The following is a 13570-nucleotide window of genomic DNA, read 5'->3' as shown; positions in this document are numbered from 1 at the left end:
CAGGGAGAATGAGTAAATCGCCCAGAATACCCAACTTGTCCGTGGTAAGTCCAAGATTTAACCTAAGCAAACCAATATCAGAAGTGATGCTTTTAACCACTGTCACAGTGGTCTCTAAGATTGTTATTCAGAGATCCCATAAGTAAAAAAGATTCAGTAAGCACCCCCAATATATGTATATTTTTAATTTTTAAATATGCATTATAAAACAAATAAAATTAGTGTTTAAGGGAAAAGATAAAGATGAACTGAACAATATTTTCAAATAAACTTTATTTACTAGTGGCCAAAAATACCCCTTCAGCCCTCTCTGAATTAGTACTGGGACTTAATGTAAGTCTTCTGATTTTTTAAATGCAAAGCATTGACACTTAGAATCAAACCACACATTTGCTCTATCACCAATTTCAGTTTCTTTTGACGTAGCAGGTAACATTTGTGAAAATAATTGGATTGGGGAATCCAAACCTTTCCTTTATATATATTACTTGGATGTTCTAAAAATTAGATATTCATTTACCCCTGATATAATTTTAAAAATAGTTTTGAAACTCAACCTTCAGTTGATTCCTATTACTCTTTGGATAAAAAACATTCTTGCATAATCTGGCCCCTGAATGCCTTTAGCCCCAACCACTACTGTCAACCCCTCTTATTCTGCTTTTCATATATGATCCCTCCACCCCCTCTGGTTTTGGGGGCTTCATGAGACTCCTCCCTCGGGCAGCTCTTTCTCCCCAACACCCACAGTTCCTAACTCTTCCTTATTTTCAGACATATCCCTTCTCCAGAAAAGCCTTCCTAGATCTACCAGTGGAGATCAGACCTCTGTTCTGGCTTCCTTCAGTTATCACAGATTATGGTTATAAATCTATATGCGTGCTTATTTGATAAATACGTGTCTTTCCCATAAGATACTAAGATCCATTAGGCAAGAACTGTCTGTTTTGCTCACCGTATTGTACCTTTAGACTCTAGCACAATTCCTGAGCATATGATAAATTTGCAGTAATAACTTCATGAATTCATGATTAAACAAATTTTTTCCTGTTTTGTGATGTCAGTCTGGACGTGGAGGGTTAACAAAACATTCCTAATTTAGCTGCCCTAGTATTATGCTTGAGGAGGCATTTGCAGACTCTCACAAGCCCCTTGATGTGGGCTGGCAACTGTACCACCTCCTACTCCCCATGCCATGACTGAGGTGGTGAGGCAACGACCTCTCTGCCAGCTTGGGTCTTAGGTCTGAGAAAGGAGGCTTTGGGGAAGGGCTCACCAATGTGTGCACGCTCTGAAAAACAGTTTGCCCAATAGCTGTTGTCTGAGTTGGTTTTCCCTGAAAAGTAGGACACAAGACAAGAAGTTGGGTGGAGGTAGTTTATTTGGCAAATAATCACAGAAGTAGTAAGAAGGGAGCAGGGAGAACAAGACAGGGAAGATGGAAAAGCCAATATAAATGTGTGTTACCACGGTTGCTACCACTGGCAACAGGGGCTCCATTTGGCTGGGATTTCTGAGAAGTATAAAAATGCCACCTAGAAATATCTCTCAGAGAATGGAGACTAGAGCATTTATCTGCAGGCTCCCATCACCCGCTTCGTTAAGAGTAACCCCATAGACATGAACTCCCCTGCACTTCCGGGCTGCACAACTTCTCAGACATCAACCTGAGTGCCACCTACAGACGTTCAACATGATGGTAATGGGAGCAGCAGTGAACAAGTGGCTCTGATTTGTAATTGCACACAGCCCCCGGGAAGAAAACTTCCAGGGTAGCACATTCCATACGATAATCAGAAATTCAGAATAGGAAATGCAGACACTAGATGAAGACACTCTCTGTCTGTGATGATGATCATGGCTTTGCTCAAATTGACAATTTAAGTCGGTAATGCTGATAACCATGGGGCAGGCTGCCCTGCATTTCTTACCGAGATGCCTTGATTTCAGTTCTTGCATGAGCCTCTTGACTTCTTTTTCATCCTCTATCAAGGGGAGTGACAAGTCACAAGCGCCCCAGTCAATAAGGTCAAGAGGAACAAAGAGAGGCTATTTCCTGCCCAAACTTCATATCCTTTGTGTGCGATTGCCCGCTGCTGGCGACGGCTACTGCCAGAGAGAGTGCAAGTGCAGGTGAGCTGGAAGAATCACACAGCGCGTAATGTGGTCGAACATCCTACAGAGCACACGTGTGGCTCTGTTCCTCCCTGCCCCCTTAGACCTTCCCACACCCACTGTGCCCTTCGCTGCCAGACTGCAAAGGCGGCAGAACTAGCTTCTCAGGTTCAAACGCCCACTGATGACCCATCCAGGGAATTTCGCTTCAGTCCGTGGCTTGGCTGGTCACCACCCTCACCCTCAATCTACATCTCCACCACCCCAAAACACCTCTTTACCTTCATGGGACCATGGACCCTCCAAAAAATAGATGTGTAACCTCTGTGTGTTTGCACACTCCTGGAGACCTGATCTCTCTCTCAGTCCCTCGTGCTACTCATGTGAGAAGCATCAGGAATCACAAGCCCATCCCCTCCCCTCAGGTGATAAATGTGCTTCATCTTCAGGCTCTGCAAACACAAAGTGCTCTTCCTTCTGGGCACAGCATTTGATAAAGAAATGAATCCTTGGCATTATTAATTCCCTGGGCTGAGATTTTGTTTAATAACTGCTCTGTTAGTGATAGATCTGAAGAGGTAGGGTGTCTGTGTGTGTGTGTGAGCGAGAGGAACAGACGGAGATGGACGAGGAGAGTGGGGGAGACAGGGAAGATAATTTGATTGTGGCTTAGAGATGAGGCCGGCTGGCGTTACAAAGCCCCTCTTTATCCAGAACTGGATCACCAGGGTGACAAATCACTGCTTTTTCCCTCTCCCCAACTCACTCTCTGATTAGGCCCAACCAGCCAATCATAGCACCTGACTTAGGAAATATTTCCTCCTTGACATTCTGGAGAACAATGCCTTGCTGAGGAAAAAATACATTATAAAATAAATGGAAAAGCATCAATCAACTGGGGAAATATATTCTACTGGTTGGAGGTAGGGATGTTTTTATTTAAATGGGACTGAAGGCAGAGAGGTTTGATTTTTTACTAAGATACCAAAACAGAGCAAGGAAGTATTTGCATGTAAGCTATTACCTTTCCCCCCTAGATGGTAGTTTTATACAGTAAGATAGGCCCGTAGATAGGTATCAATGAGGCAGGCATTGCATGGCGGCCAGTAAATTACTTGTGCAATTTGGTGCAATTTGGATACAAGAACAAAAGTAATTTCATTGTCAGTCAACTGTCTTTTCCTCTTCATCTCTCTCTTCACACACACATACACCTATTCCTCTGGTGAAAGAATGGTCAAATCTTTGCAGAAGAGGAAATCTTTTTCCTTTTGGAATGTGCCACATCCAGGATTTAGCAACTGGCTGGCAAGTTTACATACCAGAGAGGAAACAGACCTAACTTTTAAACCCTTACATGGGATAGAATCTTGCAAGACATGATGGGCCCTACTATGACCCAGACCTGCTCAGCAAGGCCTTGAAGCATTTGTCAGCCCTCCCCTCCCTTCCCCCTCCTCTCCTCTAATGGCCTAACCTTCCACCCTCTCCTGTCCCCAAAGATAAAGAAATAGGCATGTTTGTATGACTCATAGGTCCATGAACTCAATCCAGAGGGTAAATAACTCACTGAATGAATGAGATATGTCATTTCCAGGCTATAAAAATAATTCACGGCCTCACCTTTTTCTAGTGGGGCCTCCTGGCCTGGTGCTTCCATGTCCACCCACTGCAGCTGCAGCCCATGGCCTCCTCAGTCCCTGCAGCCCTGTTTGTGCCTGCAGGCCGAGGAGGAAGGGCTTGGGTCACTCTGCATGACCTTTGCCTTCCCCTGGAGCTTGTGGGGGAGGAAATATACATATGTACATTTGTGATACACCAAAATGACTATGGGGGACATTTTTTTTTCATGAATTATTAACAGAATGCAAACATGCTACAGTTTTTGTTTTCTTTTCTTAGTTAAAGGCAGAAAATTTCACAAAGAATGTGTGTATTATGTATAAATTTGAACTGGTTCTGGGCAAAATAGTGAGGGAAGTTCAACTGATTATTAATTGCTTTTCCCTCTTTCTCACCTTACATTCTGCCACTTCTTTATTGCCAATCGCAGGCTATGACACTGCACACACACACACACACACACACACACACACACGCACGCACTCACTCTGGCAAAGACCCAGTTCAGTCCCCGTTCTGAATCACCCCTCACTTCTTTCATAAAATGGCCCCTTTTATTACCTCACTGAGGTCTGCCCACTTCCTAGGACAATGCAGAGAGCCAGACTTTACTCAGTTACTCTCACTTACCGGAAGTCAACTCAGTCATCCCTTTGATTATATCTGCTTTCCAACCCCAGACCCGGAAAGATTTTGTCTCAAACTACCTGAAATCCAACCAGACTCCATCTCCACTGTTTGAGCGGGGAAGCTTTCCCCTCAGCACCTACCCACAGTATTTCTTAACTCATTTTTTCAGACAAAAAAATGTTTTCTTATTTTTGCATCTGTGTATTTTTCCCATCCAGGTTCTAAGTTCCACTACAGGTAAAATCCATGTTCTCAATTACAGTGAACACTTACACATGCACACTCCACCCAAAAATGTTTCATTAAACAAAGCTGGTGTTTTGTAAACTGTTGCTATTAAATCTTAGTGATTTCAAGTCCTAGGAGAGAACCTAGGAAAAGATACCTGAGGCAGACAAGAGTTCGAAATCCAACCCCCTCAAAATAAAGGGCATCAACATTTAACAAGTTCTGGAACCTTCCTGATGCTCAGCATCCTTGCCTGGTGAGTGGCGATGATCAGGTCTTACAGGGGGTAAGTGTGGAAATTAATAGGATGGAGTGTGCAAAGAGCTGGTGGAGTAGCTGGCACATGGTCAGCCCTCCATAAAATAGGGTTAGTAGGAGTCATATCATACTGGCTTCTTTGTCCTCAGGGTCATCCTTGCTACTGATTCAAGAACTAGTTAAGGGATCACTAGGGTGTGCTGAAGCTGGGCCCACCTCATGGCCCACGATCCCCCAGCTTCACTCACGTCTCATTTGCAGCATGGCTCTCTGGACATGTTCTCCCACCTCTCAGTCCTCTCCTAATTTTGCCTTTGAAATGCACTTACACAAGCCTGGTCCCTTCTTTCCAAGACACACAGGAAAAATTAAATATTTGAAAACCCTTCATTCATGACATCCATCCAAAGGGCATCCAACAAGCGATGGGTGGGGAGGGAGGCTGCCACGAGAGCGCCCGTGCCTGGTAACTGTCTCCCTAGCAACAGAGTTCCCCATGGCCCATGGATGTTCCTTTTGAAGCTCTAACAGGGTTTTTGTTTCCAGGGCATGTCTGTGTCTCCTACTTTGACTAACCAACATCATATCTTTTGGTGTGTATTTAAGTGAAATAATAATTATTGCTCAACACCAGTTGAATGACAGAGGGTTTGGATGACTCCCAGAAGAAAAGGCAAAAAAAAAAAATCTACAATGGATTTTGTTGGAAAGGAAATACTTAAAAAGTTTTCTCTTACTGTCTGGATCCTTCTAAACAAGTATGTTTAGGAAAATGATCTTCGGAATCATGAACCATTCCCCCACCTCACCAAGACTTTGAGAGTCGTCTATCTCCTTAGCTTCTGTTTGCTCCTCAGAGTACTTAAAACCCGACAAACACAGCCCATGCTTGGCCCACAAGAGTAACATTTATCACAGCGTCCAGGGTCATGTCCCAGTGAGTCTTACAACTCTGTTTTTGAGATTCTGACAACTATTTGGACTGTGCAGTTTGTTTTTTGGCAGAAAGGTTAAATTGTGTTTTTAAGGGTACATTTCTCAGATAAAGATTTTTTTCTCTTTCTCTTCTTTGAAATCCTTTTGTCAGCCTTCGTCAGTTCTTACAGTTCTACAACACAGGGAATGTGGCTATGCCTCCTCTTTACCATTTTGTGTTGGGACCAGAATTCTTGATTCCTTCCAATATACCTCAGGTCCTCATCCACATTTGATTAAGAAATTTAAAACAAGCGAAGGTATTCCATTAAAATGTGCCATCCGTTAGGTTCTGGATGACCTTCTTCACATCCCTAAATATTTTTGAAAGGGAAAAATAAGGAAGTGGAACCAGTTTAGCCATGGAGTCAGTTCTAGATACTTAAATGACAATTCTTGCCTTTCAAGTCAAAATGGTTATTCATTGCCTGTTAAGGAAGAATACACAAGAATCCATGTGCTTGATTTCATGTTATTAACATATGGTGAAAATATATTTGCGTTCATCTTGCACACACTCGTTTTAAAGTGATTCATGGAATGGATTGATACTGAATTTTTTCCACGCTTAGAAAGGAAGAGTACTAAATTTGGGGCCCCTCTGTTAATCAACAGGTCTTTCACGAGTCCTAAAAGTCACCACAAGGTGGCGCTCAAGGACACAATACGAAAAAGGAATTATGTCCCAGGGGCCAATTGCTAGCCTCTGTTCATGGCTTGATTTTCCCCTTAGAAGCAAGAAAATGCCATGGAAACTTTTGTTTTCCTCTTCAAGTGGAGGAGGAGGGCAAGAGATGGGAGGGGCAAAAGCCCCCTTCCACAGTGTGTATTTCACTGCCACATAGCCACATCTGGACATTGTAAATCATGGATTGTTGGAGTCCCACATTTTCTGATCTTAGCAACAGCCTCAGTCTAAGCAAAAGGGAACCAACATGTTTTGTTTAGCCAAAAAACAACAAAAAATCACAAATAAAGGAAAGAAAGAAAATCATTCTAATGGAGGGGAAACCATCAGTGGAGTTTATCTGGATAGCCAGTTTCTGGGCAAGCAGCATCAGACTTTAACAGGTTGCTGGCTCCAGGTGCCAATTAGTCTTTACCTGTAACTTGTTCTGCTTCTAATATGGAAACATGAAATAGTATCAGAGTTTTACCTTAAAACTTCATCTCTGCTTATAGCCTCTCCACTCACACCCTGCCCCCAAGTTAATTATCTTTGATTACTGTCATTATTTAATTTGGGCAATTGCTTGACACTCCACAGAATCTGCTTAGAAAAGGTGTGACACTGATGCCTTTCTGAATGAAATCATGTCTGGGCCTTTGAGGGGCTGTGTTCTAGGCTCGGCTGAATCTGATTCCTCAATCTGTCCGCCTCCTGCATTCCCAAGTTCATGGGTCTCCATACAAAGTACCTTTAGACCATGTGCACTAGGACCTGTCTAATCTCATTAGATTTCTCGTTTCCAGCATAATACTGTCATGGCGCTGTGCACCAGTGCCCCAGATTAGTGGCTTGTCAGAACGGTGCCCCACTAATGAGCTAATCCAAATAATGCCCAAATCCCAAATCAGATTTAAGACGATCCAGTCTGGGTAGAATTAGGGAGCGAGAAATGCTGGCTGAAAGAACAAGCTTTTATTTTCTTTGTTTTGCCTTAAAATAAAATAGGTGGAGTGCTGTCACACACAGAGTTTTTCCTTTGCACACCATTAACCTCCATTACACAATTGGGAATAATAAACAGCAAAGAGTACATCTGTATGGATTGGTATAAATTTACCTTAGGGAATTAGAAAACACACGTACACACACATATGCAGCTTAATATATTCAGCAGATCCATGTCCTTCACAGCTTCTAGTTTTTCTGACTTTCCTGTGAGCATGGCCTTAAGACCTTGCAGAGTTTAAATCTGATGTATTTCAATAGTGACTTTAGGATGTAGGGTTAGGTCAGAAATTTTTTTTAAGCTTATTTGTTTCCTTATTTTCCCTCAGGGCAAAGCTGGGCTCCAGAAATCCCAAAATGTGTAATAGCCAAGTTAAGGTCAGGCCCTTAACAAAGGAGCTAGGAAACCAATGCAGTCAGAATCATTGAGGTTTCAGGTGTTCCTGAAAATGAAGCCTTGGCTTAAAAACTGATACTTAAGATGGTTTTTATTTCTGTACTGTTCTAGTGTTTTGGGGAATGAAAGAAATTATGTCTGTTTGCAAAGAGGCAGTTTTCTGATGGCAGCTAGTGAGCCAGCACAGAGCACCAGGGGGACAGGCTCCGACATCCTCCTCTGGGCTGTGGCCGCCCGTGTGCTGTGCAGTGACGGTGTCTGTCTTGCATTGTTTCATGAAGCTGAGAGACCATAGGCTGACTTTTTAGGAGACAAGTTGAGGAGAGTAGGGCAGTAGCCTTTGTGTTTTGACACACACACTCAGCCAATTTGATGTGGGAATTCTAACCTCCAAATATACAAGTGGACCGTTCTGCCCTGTGACTTCCTATTGGCCCTCATCTCAGGGCCTGCTAACCGGTGTATGGAAGTCCATTAACCAGGGTCTTCAGAAATGTTTTTTTAATGAAGCACCAGTGAAGTACTTCAAATTTGTTTCCCCTCACTTTTTGCACTTCTGTTTGATACTGTGTTTTGCTTTATAACTGCTGGCCATTTTAGGTGATAAGCTACCAAAAGAAAGTTTTATTTGTGAGCTTTGTGCTTAGTGGAGTATTATTGTTTTGCAACTCACACAAACTTTCTTTTACCCATTTCAAACATGATCACATCGCATACGCAAATACTCAAAGACTACCTGGCATTCAGGGTCCCCATGGAATGCATACGTGAGAGACGACACCAGCATTCATTCCATCACTGCTCTTTGCTTTCTCCATTGTCACATTCAGAAACAGATAGAATTATGCTTGTTCTGCACTTTAGTAGGTTGATAGCCACTTCCTCCCTCATCTGCTGGATCATCAGTCAAGGAGACTGATTGTATCTATTTCCATCTTTGATAACAGTGGGAAAGATTGCCAAGAGAAATGAAAACATGTCTCCACAAAGACTTGTACCTGAATATTCATAGCTGCTTTATTCATAATAACCCCAAATTGGAAAGAGCCCAAATGTCTGATCAACTGGTGAGTTGTAAACAGATTGTCATATATTATACAATGAAACACCACCCAGCCATCAAAAGGAACAGATCACGGAAAACTGCAATGACATAGAGAGAAGAACCTGAAAGAGGCCAGACTCAAAGGCTACCTACTGTAGGATGCCATTTATATAAAATTCTAGAAAAAGGGAAAATCATAATAACTGAAATGAGATCAGTGGTGAGCTAGGGCTGGAGATGGGTGGTGGGAAAAAGGGACTGTCTGCAAAGGGGCAAGAGGGAAATTGGGGGTAGATGGAAATGTTCTGAATATTACTGTAGTGATAATTACACAAAAGTGACAAAGCCCATCAAATTCTATGCTTGGAATAGGTGAATTTTACTACATATAGATTACACTTCAATTACAACAACTTTTTTTAATCTTCTTTGGATGGACAAGTTTTCATACTTTATAAAACTGCCATAAAAGGCAAATACAACAACCAGAGGAAGCAGTTTTATATCTATTTCACTTATATCACATTGGCTTTTTTTTGCTGCAGTTGGATTTGAAGAAAGTCAGAATGGAGTACTGAGTGACAAAGCTCATTGGCATAGGCGTTAACGCTTCCGTGGTTCCTCATGCCTCCAGTCTTAAGTTTCCTGGCCCAGTGCATAAAGCATGTGAACCTGTTCCTATTAACTTCTTAGCAGGGAGCTGGGGAACCCTCTCAGTTTCTTGGTTAACCACACCCCAAGCACCACCTCTTGCCATCCTCTTCTACCTGCTCTAACCAAACACTAAGAACCAGAGTAACCACAGCCCCTCCTCAGCTCACCCTAAGAATGGGGCATAAACCGGTCATCATTTTTCTTTGTCAACTGTAACACAGGCCCATCTTCCCCCTCCTGGAAGAAAGCAGCCCCCGCCAGTCCTCTGAAACAGCTGGGAGAGAACTGAGAGGCCTGCTAGGGCCTCCCTGCATCCCTACTGACTCTAATCACCCAGTGGGGAATTGTACGATCCCTCCTTCCCGCCTACCCACCTCACCGTGACGAGGACCCTGCGCTCTGCATGCCTGGGCTGAGCTTTCTCTCGTGCGCCCACCGCTGCCGGGCGGATCTGGCTCCTAATGAGCTTTGACACTAATGGAACTGTGAGACACTGTGATTATGGATTCTCCCCCTGTGCAGCCCAACCCCGCAGGAAACAACCGAGCCTCTGCACTCTTCCACCCCACCCCCCCAAATTTCTGTGGAAACCATCTTTAATCGCCAGCGGGGCTCTTCCCCCACCCCTCTCCTGTTTCAGCTTCCTCTTCCCTCGTCATCCTGCAGGTGGCTGGAAATAAGATTTTATGGCCTGATGCACGGTGGGCTGGTTGACAGCGCTGGAGAAGTTCTTTAATTCAGGGGGGCGGTGGAGCATGGAGGTGAGGCTGGAAATGGGAACTGGGGACCATAAAAACAAAGACTTTCCCAACTTGCTTTTAAAAAGCATTCCAAGGAGGAAGGGGCTAGGAAGGTAGTTTTGTTTTCTATTAGATGCTTAACAATGTGTGTAAGTGGAGGTGATTTAAGAAAAAAACAACATGTGCTTCTGTAATTTCCATGTTAGGTGTGGGACAGGTGTAAGAGACGGAGCTAACTATTGAACTGTGAGCTAATTACAGTAAGAAACAGCTGTTGTCCTCTAATGAGGAGACAGCCGCTAGATACTACCCCACTAGGAAGCGGGAGGAAGCCTGTTGCCGCGTTCTTGCAGATTGCTTATTCGTTACAAAAAATTCCCTGCCACACACTTGGTCACTGGCCCTTCTCACATCCACTCAGGTGGTAAGTAATTTTCACCTCACTGTGTCTGGAGAGAGGAATATGTCCCTATTTTATTAACCTCTATGCTCCTTTTATTTTTATTCCCCAGAAGTGTATCATTCCTGGCCCCCAGCTGTGTATTACCAGGAGGGGTGCCCCTTCTGTGTACCCCTTTGATTTCTCTCAGCCCATTCCAATTTACCTGTATTTCCAGAAAAATCAGATATGCCAAAGCTGTCAACTATTTATCATGTGGTTTAAATGCTTACCTGGACCACATTGTCTGTTTCTTGGTGCTGGAGATTTTGCCCCGAAGTCCCTTAAACGTGACCAAATGTCTCTTCAATGTCATGGAATGTAGAGCTTAGAGTCTGTCAGTAAGCAGAAATGCAACTTCCCATTTAGACCTATTACAAAGAACCAGGGGAACTGTTTAAAATGTTATTTTTTTAAAATTTAATAAGACCTGATGTTCACATTGATCCGAGTATTTAGAACATACTAAGACTCAGTACATTTCAGGGAGGGAAAGAGTCAAAATCCAATAAGCCAAAGAATCAGGAGCTCTGCTCTGTTACTCAAGGCCTAAAAATGCCCTTTTGTGACCAGATGAAGAGTAGGCAATTTAAAGTGACCATTTTCCCTGCGCCCCATATAAAGTATTATTTACTGTGCAATTGAATTAAAAACAAGGGCTTGCTATAGCAACTGCCCTGACAAGGGGCACCATTCACAGGCCGCCTTGGAGGCCCAGGGGCCAGGGGCCCACGAAGCACCTTTTTGAAAGCACTTGTGGGCAAACGGGTGGCATATGCATCTTTTATAGCATTACAAGGCAGGGCTTGTCTTGTAAAAGGTTTCTCTGCAGACTGTATTGCTTTTGGAAGGGAAGAGGGAATGCCAGCAGCTATGTTTTTCTGTAGTTTGGGATTAGTGGAAATTTAATTGAAAATAAAACAGAGAGCAACTATAGTGGCTACTGAAGAGAAGAACAAAGCGTTCTTCTTCGAGCCAGCCCACCACATGGCAGCCCAGGGAGGCTGCTCTTGGCCTCATCTGGTCACTGCCATGTGACATTCAGGGCCTGAGAATAAGCCACACTGTGATCACCCAACCTGTAGCGTTGTTTGTGATCCAAGAATTCCTGAAAGAACTGGGGACGTTTCTGCACAGAGATGGACCAGGGTGTGAAAATTTTTATTTTGATGCACATGTCCACTTAAGAAATGTTTTATTTCTTCTTACCCCAGTAACATTTTCTTAGGTTTTCTCCTATACTTTCTAGGGCCTTTTTGGTCCCACATAAATATCTCTAAAATCTTTATTTCACTGCATTTTTTTTTCTTAACCTCAGGAAAAGTAATCTTTTTCCCTCCCTCTCACATCCTGCCCCTGGAAGAGTGGGATTTTCAAGAAGGCATAGATATTAATTAGAGCATACTGTGGGTGAAGATTAGGTAAGAATAAAGGGCTGAGAGGATTTTATCATCCCAAAGAGAGTGACCTAAGGTCTCTGGCTAATCTGAGTGGCCCTCTTAAAGCTTCCCAGGCATTAGAGATGAACAATTTTTTTCTGCTGCTTTTTATCCTTTTCTATCCCCAAATAACAGCTTTTGCTGTATTCTGGCATGAACTCCTCCAGCACTGAGCCTCCATGTGAAGGTGACATCTGTCTAAGTGTCTCTTTCCCTCCTGCTTTCTTCATTAGAAATGCAAAGGTTACCCCTCAGTAACATCACTGCCTCCTGACTGTGGCTAGAAGGAAAAGGATCTTTCGGCTCATGATGTCTGGGAACTCAAGAGGCAGGTCCCCTAGTTCCTATGTCAATTATGTTAGCTGCCCTGATTCAGTGTGGTTGCCTCATAAGTATTGCTTTCTTGTGAATATTATGCTTGATAGTTTAAATGCATGTATTTTAGTGTTTTTGTTCATTAGAACTTCCACACCATTCAGGGATTGTGTCAGAGCCTAGCACGGTTTTTTGTTAAATGTTTTGCTATGAAAGAATGAATGGATGAATGAATGAGTGAGAGACTGAATGAATAGAGGGGTTGTTCTGCATTGAAAAATAACAATTTGGTTTGACCAGTTTGCAGATGAAAGAAAGCAGTTTAGAACAACTTCCTTAGAGTGCCAGCTAACTCCTTCGAGGAGCTTATATGTCCAGGAGACTTGGATATAAACTGTACTTTAAAATATTTCAATAGGGGGAAATAAGGAAAAATAGCACAGTGAAGCATTCCTAGTTTTGGCGATCCTGCATTTGGAGGGAAAGACAGAACGGAGACAGAACACAGATCTACAATTCCTTATTCACAATACCAGAATCCAAAGAGCTGTGAAAAAACAAAAATTTTTTATAATTCATTCAGCAAGAAATGGACTGACACAAAGCCATTTAGGGCCTTTGTTTATATTTATTCTACTAAGTGTGGCTATTCACCCACACTTCTGCAGAAATACTGATGTTTGATTATAAGGCACCCCAGATGTCCCTGGCGTGTTAAGTAATAGATGACATTGTCACCATGTTTATTCCCTTTCTAAAATCTAAAATATTCTGAATTTCAACACAAATGACCTCATGGAGTTCAGTAAAGGGACCAGGGATCTATGTTAACAAAATGCTGCTTTAGTATGTCTAGTTTTGTTCAGTGAGTTGAACAGATTGCCAGCAAGAGAGGACATTCAGAAGTCTTAAATATTGTATATAAAAGACTCCAGTGCTTGGGACTTTTCAGTGCTACCTTTTTAAAGCGTGAATTCCTCAGACAGTGAACATACCATGAACACAGACCAGGCAGCTGCATCACTGAGCATAAGCAA

General features: G+C 42.9%; 1 long non-coding RNA gene across 1 annotated transcript; it reads right to left on the bottom strand.

The window, feature by feature from the left end:
- Positions 1-1436: 1436 nt before the first annotated feature.
- LOC140844753 (uncharacterized) lies at positions 1437-5314 on the bottom strand. Its single transcript, XR_012123243.1, has 3 exons — positions 5184-5314; positions 3739-3892; positions 1437-2109 (listed from the first exon to the last, which is right to left on the bottom strand). It is a non-coding gene; the product is annotated as an uncharacterized lncRNA (long non-coding RNA).
- Between the last annotated feature and the right edge of the window lie 8256 nt (positions 5315-13570).

The sequence above is a fragment of the Manis javanica genome, chromosome 12 (assembly GCF_040802235.1).
Source record: "Manis javanica isolate MJ-LG chromosome 12, MJ_LKY, whole genome shotgun sequence".
In the NCBI taxonomy this organism is placed as follows: Eukaryota; Metazoa; Chordata; class Mammalia; order Pholidota; family Manidae; genus Manis; species Manis javanica.
This window is presented reverse-complemented; position numbering and strand designations above follow the sequence as displayed.